Source organism: Gossypium hirsutum, chromosome A08 (genome assembly GCF_007990345.1).
Source record: "Gossypium hirsutum isolate 1008001.06 chromosome A08, Gossypium_hirsutum_v2.1, whole genome shotgun sequence".
In the NCBI taxonomy this organism is placed as follows: domain Eukaryota; kingdom Viridiplantae; phylum Streptophyta; class Magnoliopsida; order Malvales; family Malvaceae; genus Gossypium; species Gossypium hirsutum.
The window spans coordinates 27,045,162-27,055,570 of NC_053431.1; the positions used below are offsets into that span (position 1 = coordinate 27,045,162).

The following is a 10,409-nucleotide window of genomic DNA, read 5'->3' on the forward strand; positions in this document are numbered from 1 at the left end:
GGTTGATACTCTGTGCATGCTCCTCCTCCATTCATCTCGCACCTCATTACTGGATGTACCTGAGTAGAACCAAGTAAACCATCAATCTTTTTATTTAAAAGTTCTACCTGGTTTGAAAGCATAATAACTGAATCGACGTTATAAACGCCTGCTATTTTAGTTGGCTTAGTCCTCATGACTTGCCACTGATAGTTATTCAGTGACATCTCCTCTATAAACTCATAAGCTTTTTCAGGTGTTTTATTATTGATGGTTCCGCCAGCAGCTGCGTCAACCATTTCTCGAGTTGAAGGATTCAGGCCATTATAGAATGTTTGAACCTGAAGCCAAAGCGGTAACCCATGTTGAGGGAACCTTCTCAGTAAGTCCTTGTATCTTTCACATGCATCGTAAAGAGTTTCCAAGTCCATCTGCACAAACGAAGAGATATCATTACGTAATTTGGCCGTTGTAGCTGGCGGAAAATATTTTAATAGAAATTTTTTAGTCATTTGTTCCCAAGTAGTGATGACCCTCGTGGTAATGAGTTCAACCACTATTTAGCTTTGTTCCTCAATGAAAAGGGAATAACCGAAGATGAATAGCATCGTTAGAAATGCCATTAATTTTAAATGTATCGCAAAATTTCAGGATATTTGCCAAGTGAGTGTTTGGATCCTCATCCTACAAACCATCAAACTGAAAAAATTGTTGTATCATTTGAATAGTGTTAGGTTTCAGTTCAAAATTATTTGCAGCAAATAGTAGGTCTAACTATACTTGACTCAGTTCCTGTCAAATTAGGTTTAGCATAATCATACATAGTACGAGGAGAAAGATTCTGATTTTCTAGTTCAACGGTATCACAGGAGGTAGCTGATTGTCTTGGTTTTCAGCCCTCTCCTCGGTCGTGGTTTGAATATCGTCCTCTTACTCGTTCTTTGTGTATATTAAGCTTCGCCTTATTTCTCATTGGTTTCTGCAAACTGTGCGATCGTTTTCTTCGTCAAAAACTAGTGCTTCTGACGAGTTTCTTCTAGTAAAAAACTATAAAAACTTGAAAAGAGAAAGAAAAATAAAGAGTAAATTAATAAATAATAATAATAATTAAATTAAATTAAATTGAAAGAAAAATAAATGGCTAAAGTAATAAAAATTGAGCGTTCCTAATATCTTAGTTCTCTGGCAACGGCGCCAAAAACTTGATACGTGATTTTCGTGTGACAGGTTTTAAATATTTATAATGAATTGTTCTTGAAACTAACTATTATCACGATGTAGGCAAGTGTACCTATTAAACAGTAGTATAGTTTTAGCAAGACCGGATTGTCAAACCGAAAGGAACTAAAAGAACTAGTAATGACTGTCTTTCTATTATCTAGCCTAAGAATAAGGGGGTTTTGTTTTAACTAACTAATTCTCTAAACTGAGAATTCACCGAAAATAGAATTGGAGAATTACTTTTGGAAAACGATTGAATTAAGACAATACCTAGGGAAAAATCCACCTAGACTTCACTTGTTATTCTGGCTCCGAATAAGACGATTTATTCATTTAACTTGTTCCGTAAAGGTCCCTAAGTTATGTTATTATCCCTATTCAAGACTAATAACGTCTAATCCCTAGATTGAATAATTGAGACTTTTCTCTAATTAACACCCTAGGGTTGCATTAACTCGATCTATGGATCCCCTTATTAGGTTTCACCCTAATCTGGAAAAATCTTGTCACCCTATCTCTAGGCGCGCAATCAACTTCACTTAATTATGATAAATGTACTCCTAGACAGCGTCTATTTCTCCTCTGAATAAGAACTTATCTTGAATCAGTATCCTGGGATATCAAAACAGGAATTAAGAACACATAATTAAGAACAAGCTAAATATTTATCATACAATTCAGAAAATAATAACAAGATTCGTCTTAGGTTTCATTCCCCTTAGGTATTTAGGAGATTTAGTTCATAACTAAAATGGAAAACATCTCAGAAGAATAATAAATACAAAACATAAAGAAAACCGAAAACTCCTGAAGGGAAATTGAGGGGAGATCTTCAACCTTGATGGTGAATCCGGCTTCTGATATGGATCAATCGGCTTCCTTTGAGCAGTTCCCTGTCTCCTTCTCTCTATGTCTCCCATTTTCTTCCTCCTCTAGGGTGTATTTATAGGCTTTAGAATGCCTAAGAACCCTCAAAATTAGCCTTTTCCAAATTGGACTCAACTTGGGCTCGGTAGGGACACCCCCGTGTGCTTTTACTTTAGGCCGTGCTCGAACTTGTTAGAATGGCACGGGCATGTGTTCTACCCGTGTGAGTCATGCTTCAAATCTGCCAAATTGACACAGCCGTGTGGTCTGCTCATGTGAGGAAGTCCAGGCTGTGTTGATTTCATACTTTAGCCTATTTTCTCTGTTTTTGGCCCGTTTCTTGTTCCTTTCGCTCTCCTATGCTCTCCTAAGTATAAAACATGAAATTAAGGTATTAGGAGCATCGAATTCACCTATTCTAAGGAGAAATCACCCATAAAATGTGTTAAGCATGGGGTAAAAATATGTATAAAATATGGTTTATCAACCATCAAACTCATTTAGACTTGGCTCATTTTATAAATCATTGCCAATAATGACCTAGCGATCTCCAAGTGGTTTGGCTGCATTCCAATTGTCTATTCATGATATACCACATTTAACCATCTAATGAACATTTAAACACCAACATGCACAATTAGTAGGTTACAACTTATATCAAAATGAGCCATGTCTTATGGCCTTATACAAAATGAATAGGTATATCATTCACGCCCTTACATTGGCTAGCCAAATGACACATATAACAAAATAACCAAAAATCCTATACATGCCATTAAACAAAATGTAAGTATCTATATACCAAAGCAGGACAAGTCGATAGTGTGTTGATTCTCCAACCGTCTTCCAATCTTCACAAGTCCTCAAGCTTTGTAAGATAGGTAAAATAGAAGGGGGTAAGCATTTATATGCTTAGTAAGTTCGGATAACTGGAAAGCAAACTTACCGGTTAATTAGCATACAACCATATTAAGCAATAATTCCAACAAGTATGATATAGTTTCCCTATCACATGCACTTAATCATCAAGTTAGTCTCATAACAATACATCATGTCATTAGTCTTAGATGAGCTCATCAATTCAATAGTCACATTCTTTGTTTTAGCATGTTAATTCCCGTTGAATTTCTAGAAAATCTCGATGGATTACCATTTACCGTCAAATCATACAAGTGATCATCTCAAGTATGCACTCCCGTGAACCTTACATCTTATGGCGAGATTAGCAGTCCAGGCTAAGTCCCCCGTAGTAATAACTCATAGAGCAATGTCAGGATTACCAGTCTAGGATAAATCCCTTTTTAACGACAATTGCTCTCATAAGCTTGGATCTAAATTGCCAGTCCAGGCTAAATTCAGTCCTCAATCGAATTACTCATCCGAGCTAAATCCTTAATGCACCATATTCTTTGGGAGGCTCAATCACTTAAGGAACACCCATCCGGGCTAGATCCTATTCTATTTTGAGATCATCGAATTACCTGTCCTGGCTAAATCCTTTTCTGCAACACATGCAGGATCTCGTATCACACAAGCCATAATTTATTCATCAGATTTTCCCTTCTTATTTCGACAAGGACATTTATTATCTTTCGTTTAGACAAGCCCATTCCATGAATTATCATGCAATGAATATCTAAATTTTCATACATTCAAGAACATGCATGTTTAAGTATATTAAGAGTTTACTTCAGGTTATACAAACTTACCTGGTAATTGCTTGGTTTCGTGTCTCAATAATTCCGAAATCTTTCGTTTTCCATGGTCGACCTCTAGAATTTGTCCCTTGAGGTTTATATTAATAAAATTATATTATTAATACATCACATTATTCGTTTTATCCCTTGGGAAAAATGACCGTTTTGCCCCTAACCTTTCATAATATTTACAATTTAATCCTAGGGCTCGTATAATGAAATGCATGTAATTCCTTGTCCACCCAAGCCTAACCAAATATTATACACACTCATAGCAGCCCATGTTTTCCCTTCATTATATATTTTCCTACCCATTTCCACAACTTTTACAATCTAGTCTTTTAAGTCATTTCCTTGAAAAACCACTTAGTAAAAGTTGTTCACCATCCTTTAAACTCCCATGTCCCTCCATAAATCATCAAAACAAAAACATCTCATGCATGGGTAAATTTTTGAACATGAACCCTAGCTTGAAATATGAGTAGAAATAGAGAGAGCATGTTACGAGGATCTCAAAAATACAAAGAATGTTAAAAACGGGGCTAGGGAGCACTTACTATTGAGCTTGAAAATGTTGAAAACCCTAGCTATGGAGACCCTTGGAATTTCGGTAGCATAGAGAAGAAAATGAACTAATTTTAACTTGATTTTTCCCTTCTTATTCTTTAATTAACCAAATGACCAAAATGCCCTTCATTACTAAACTTCCAAAATTTTCCATGCATGCCCATTTTTGTCCAAAAACTTAAAAACTGGGCAAATTAATCCATAAGGACCCCTAATTAACATTCCAAAGCAATTTCATACAAATTGTTTCTAGAATCCATGTTTTGCAATTTATTCAATTTGGTCCCTAATTTCCAATGGGACACCTTACACACAGAATTTCTTCATGAAACATTAACACATGCTCATTTTCATATCCTAGACCTCATAATGATCATAAAATAATATTTTAACGTCTAATTTGTGGTCTCAAAACCATTATTCTGACTAGGCCCTCATTCGGGTTGTTGCATTTTTCCCCCTTAGGGACTTTTATCCTCGAAAGTCTTACCAGTAAACAGGTTCGGATATTGACTTCTCATGGTTTCTTCTGGCTCCCATTTAGCCTCTTCCACTCCTAGTCATTGCCATAAAACTTTCACTAAGACTATATTTTTATTCCTCAATTGTTTGACTTCTCGAGCCATAATCTTGACTCGTTCTTCCCCAAAAGTCATGTCTAATCTAATTTCAACTTCCGTAGGTGAAATCACATTGGCGGGGTCAGATTGATATCGTCGTAACATGGATACATGGAATACATCATGAATCTTTTCCAATTCAGGTGGCAAGGCTAAGGGTAGGCCAACGGTCCAACTTTCTCAGTAATCTCTTAGGGTCCAACGAACCTTGGACTTAGTTTTCCTTTTCGACCAAATCTCAAGACCTTTTTCCATGGAGATACCTTCAAGAACACTTTGTCTCCAACTTGAAATTCAATCTCTTTTCTTTTCAAATTAGCATGTGACTTTTACCTATCTGATGCCGCTTTCAAACAATCACATATCACTTTAACCTTTTCTTCAGTTTCCTTAGTCAAATGAATCTGGTGCTCTTTGAGTTCTGTCCAGTACAATGGTGTCCGACACTTTTGGCCATACAATGCCTCGTAAGGTGCCATTTTTAAACACGTCTGGAAACTGTTGTTATAGGCGAATTCCACCGAAGGTAAGTATTTTTTCCAACTACCCTGAAATTCAAGGACGCAACACTGTAACATGTCCTTAAGAATCTAAATCGTCCGCTCAGACTGACCATCAGTTTGCGGGTGAAAGGTCGTGCTAAAACTTGACTTTGTACCCAAGGCTTCTTGTAGATTCTTCTAAAATCTCGAAGTGAATCTCGAGTCCCTGTCTATGATAATTGATATCGGTACCTCGTGTAATCTCACAATTTTAGATACATACAAGTCGGCCAATTTGTCAAGTGAGTAGTTAGTTCGTACTGGAATAAAGTGAGCCGACTTCTTTAGCCTATCAATCACAACTTATACAACATATTTGTAACACCCCGAACCCGAGACCGACACCGGAGTCGGACACGAGATGTTAAGAAACTTTGAAAAATTTTTCCAGACACTGCCCAGTCTGAGTACTAGTCGCTTCAAAAATCATATCTTGAGTTTCACAACTCGAAAATCAGTTTTGTGATTTTTCCCTGAAACTAGACTCATGTCCCCACCTATTTATTTTTTTCTAGAATTTTTGGTCGGGCCAATTAGTACAGTTTATTAGTCAAAGTCTCCCATGTTACAGGGGTCGACTACACTGACCTTTTCCCATTACGACTTGGATATCTCTCTGCACAGAGCTTCAATACTGATGTCGTTTGTTTCTATGGAAACTAGACTCAGAGAGGAATCCATACATATATGGTATGACCCCTAATTATCTCTGGTCAATTTATAGTGAATTTCCAAAGTCGGAACAGGGAATCCAGAAACTGTTCTGGCCCTGTTCCACAAGAACCTGAATATCTCTTACTGTACTGTTCATATGATTTTTTCGTTACTTTCATATGAAAGTAGATTCATCAAGGTTCGATTACATAATTTATTCACTATTTAATTCCACTCCTACGAATTCTTGTGATTTTTCCAATCCACACCACTGCTGCTGTCAGCCTCTGTTTTCAAAGTAAACCTTACCTATTTTCGGGGTTTCATGGACCAACTAGGGCCTTGTCATACATATGCCCACATATGATCATACTTAGCCATTCCAATGGCTGATCATTTGCTCAACACTTCCATTCCAACTATAGTTACATCATGAAACCATCTATACATTCATAAACACGAATGGTCTAATGCCATACTCCACTTCTACAAGCCATTTTCGCATGGCTGTACACTTATACATTTCATAAAGTACTCGAAAACAACAATGGGTAGTCCTATACATGCCATATCAAAATTCAACCAAAATAGTACCCAAAAGAGCCTTTGATAGTGTGGGCGACATCGACTTCAAGATCCCGAGTCCGATAGCTGGAGAACCAAAAATCTATAAAACAGAGGAGCAGTGTAACGAGTAAGCAATTTATGCTTAGTAAGTTTTGAGCAAGGAATTCCAGCATAAACAAAGAATAACACACATTTAGCTAAACGGAATATTTCATAATACGCAATTTACCGATATCACACTTGCTTCACAACATTAACAACCCTTATGTACATACACAATAGACTAACTTAGCCGAAGGCCGGTAGCTCGTTTATCAACTGAGCGAACATTTATTTGTAAGGGCTCGATTAAATTCAACACATACGTAACATATCCCCATATTGGGATGTTTTTCGAGTATTCGCTGGAATTTTACAGCAAGCTCATTCATTACCAAATCACGTACCTTCGGAATTTAACCGGATATAGCTCCTCGTTCAAATGCCTTCGGGACATAGCCCGGTTTTAGTAACTCACACAATGCCTTCGGGACATAACCCGGATTTAATAACTCGCACGAATGCCTTCGGGACTTAACCCGGATTTAGTATCTCGCACAAACGCCTTCGGGGCTTAACCCGGAATTTGTATCTCGCACAAATGCCTTCGGATCTTAGTCCGGATATATTCACTTAGCACAAAGCCTTCGGGACTTAGCCCGGACAGCATTCAATTAATCATGCACATCTAACAATAATTCATGGCACATTCATATTTCATTTTCATTTGCGAAACTCAAACACAAGGCACATATCGTCCTTGCACATTCGGCTCAATAGCCACACATAGAGCATGATTTAATCACATCGTAATTTAAGCTCTCTTACTCAAGAACTTACCTCGGGTGTTGTCGAACGATTCCGCTAGCTATTCAACCACTTTTTCCTTCCCTTTATCGGATTTATTTCCCCTTTGCTCTTGAGCTTAATTAAACAAATAAATTGATTTCATCATTTAGGCATCAAAAAGATGAACACAAGGCACTTAGCCCATATTTATACATTAGACATTAAAGTCTCATACATGCAAAAATCATGCATCAACACAACATATTAGCTAATTTCTTTCCCCTTGGCCGAATATGCATGTCTATTTTTGGGGTCGATTTCAACACTTAATACACACATATACACACTAGTAAAGCATCCTCCCCCTTTTCATCAATTTAACACATGCATTGCTCATTAACATGCAAAGTTACATTCGGCCTTAGCACACATCTTGCTAGCCGATTCTTCTCCATTTAGCAACCAATGCACATATGTGCTCACACAAAAATGCTAAAAAGGAGGTTCAAGAATCATCAAGCCATCATCACATGCATCATTAACAAGCTTCATATTTTGCATGCAATGGCATTAACACAACCTCCACCTAGGCCGAATCTTAACTCATCCTCATGCCTCATCACCACAACATCAAACACCAACCAAGAATGATGCATCCATGGTCAAGTGCCATTTCCATCACATAGCAAGATTTAGACCATGGGCTAGGTAGAACTCAAGCTAACAACTAAAATATGCATCATCTCATGGAACATCATCACACATACCTTAGCCTAGCTACATGCATGGCCGAATCTCTTCACCTTTCTTCTTCTTTCCTCCTTAAAATTTTTGGCCAAGGATGAACCAAAGGATGAGAAATTTTTTTCTTTGTTTTTCTTTCTAATTTAGGCTAAATGAAGGTGAGAAAAGGATGAACAAAGATCTTCTCCTCTCTTTTCTTTAGCTCACGGCAATGGGGGGGGAAAAGAATCAACTACACACTTTTTTTTTTGTGTATTCATCATACTCCTTTTCATTATTTAATTTCCATGCCTATTATTTTATTTTTTTCCACCCATGATGCACCAACAAAACATGTCTATGACATGTCTTGGCCATCAAACTTGGTCTACCATGCTTGTCATGGCCGGCCACTACTAGTAGGGGGGAATTTGACATGCAAGTCCCCCCTTTGTCCACATGCACTAATAGGTCCTCACACATTGACCTATCACATTTTAGAATTTTCTCACATAAGTCCTATTGACTAAATTCACATGAAATCAACCAAATTGAAGCTTGAAATTTTCACACATTCATAATTACATATTCTAGACAATAAGTATCACATTCAAACATTTCGGTGACTCGGTTTAGCGGTCCCGAAACCACTTCCCGACTAGGGTCAACTTTGGGCTGTCACAACTCTCCCCCACTTAAGAAATTTTCGTCCCCGAAAATCTTACCGGTAAATAGGTTTGGGTATCGTTCTTTCATCGAGCTCTCGGTCTCCCAAGTAGCTTCCTCGATCCCGTGTTTGAGCCATAACACCTTTACTAGCGGAACTCTTTTGTTTCGCAACTCCTTCACTTCACGAGCTAGGATACGCATCGGTTCTTCTTCATAGCTCATGTCGACTTGAATTTCAACCTCTGATGGGCTAAATATATGCGATGGATCAGATCGATAGCGTCGAAGCATCGAAACATGAAAGACGTCATGAATCTTTTCAAGCTCCGGGGGCAAAATCAATCTATACGCAACCGGACCAACTCGTTCGGAGATTTCGTACGGCCCAATGAATCTTGGGCTCAACTTGCCCTTACGGCCGAACCTGAGTATCTTTTTCCAAGGTGAAACCTTAAGGAACACTTTGTCTCCCACCTGATACTCGATGTCTTTTCGTTTCAAATCTGCGTACATTTTCGTACTCCCCGGGTGAATTGACATTCGGCTACAATGGGCTTCGTTCAGAATCATCAAAATGAGTTCCGAATTCCTTGGAACACACAAACGATTTCTGAACCTCAAACAATCATCATCATCAATTTGAAACTCCGATTCCTCGTTCGAAAAACACTTAGCCCGTTTTGCAACCAATTCATCATCGACTTTCTGAGCTTCACGAATTTGGTGAGTCAATAATGGTTTAGCTTTTAATTCAGCTACTAACACATTGTCTGGTAGAACAGACAAATGCACGTTCATTGCTCGTAAAGCAAACAATGACTTCCGGCTTAAGGCGTCCGCAACCACGTTAGCCTTTCCCGAGTGGTAATCAATGACAAGCTCGTAATCTTTCAACAACTCAAGCCAACGTCTTTGTCGCAGATTCAAGTCTCGTTGAGTCATCAAATATTTGAGACTTTTGTGATCCGAAAATACATGGCACTTCTCACCAAACAGATAATGTCGCCATATTTTTAAAGCAAACACGATGGCAGCTAGTTCGAGATCATGGGTCGGATAATTCCTCTCGTGTGGCTTCAATTGTCTCGACGCATAGGCCACGACTCGACCTTCTTGCATCAATACGCAACCCAACCCAAGTAGGGATGCGTCACTATAAATGACAAACTCTTTACCTGAATCGGGTTGCACCAAAATTGGAGCTTCAGTCAAATGAGTTTTCAGTTGGTCGAAACTTTTCTGACATTTCTCCGTCCACTCGAACTTAACATCCTTTTGAAGTAGCTTCGTCATTGGTGTGGCTACCATCGAGAAACCTTTCACAAATCGTCGGTAATAACCGGCGAGCCCCAAAAAGCTCCGAACTTCAGTAATATTTCTCGGAGGTTTCCAGTCAAGTATGGCTGAAATTTTGTTCGGGTCAACTCGAATATCCGACGCGGATACCACATGACCCAAGAAGCTAACCTCTCTTA

The 10,409-nt window shown here is 38.3% G+C and overlaps 1 non-coding gene across 1 annotated transcript; it reads left to right on the forward strand.

The window, feature by feature from the left end:
* The first annotated feature begins 336 nt into the window (after positions 1–336).
* LOC121205444 (small nucleolar RNA R71) lies at positions 337–443 on the forward strand. Its single transcript, XR_005900522.1, has one exon. It is a non-coding gene; the product is annotated as a small nucleolar RNA R71 (small nucleolar RNA).
* Positions 444–10,409: the final 9,966 nt, after the last annotated feature.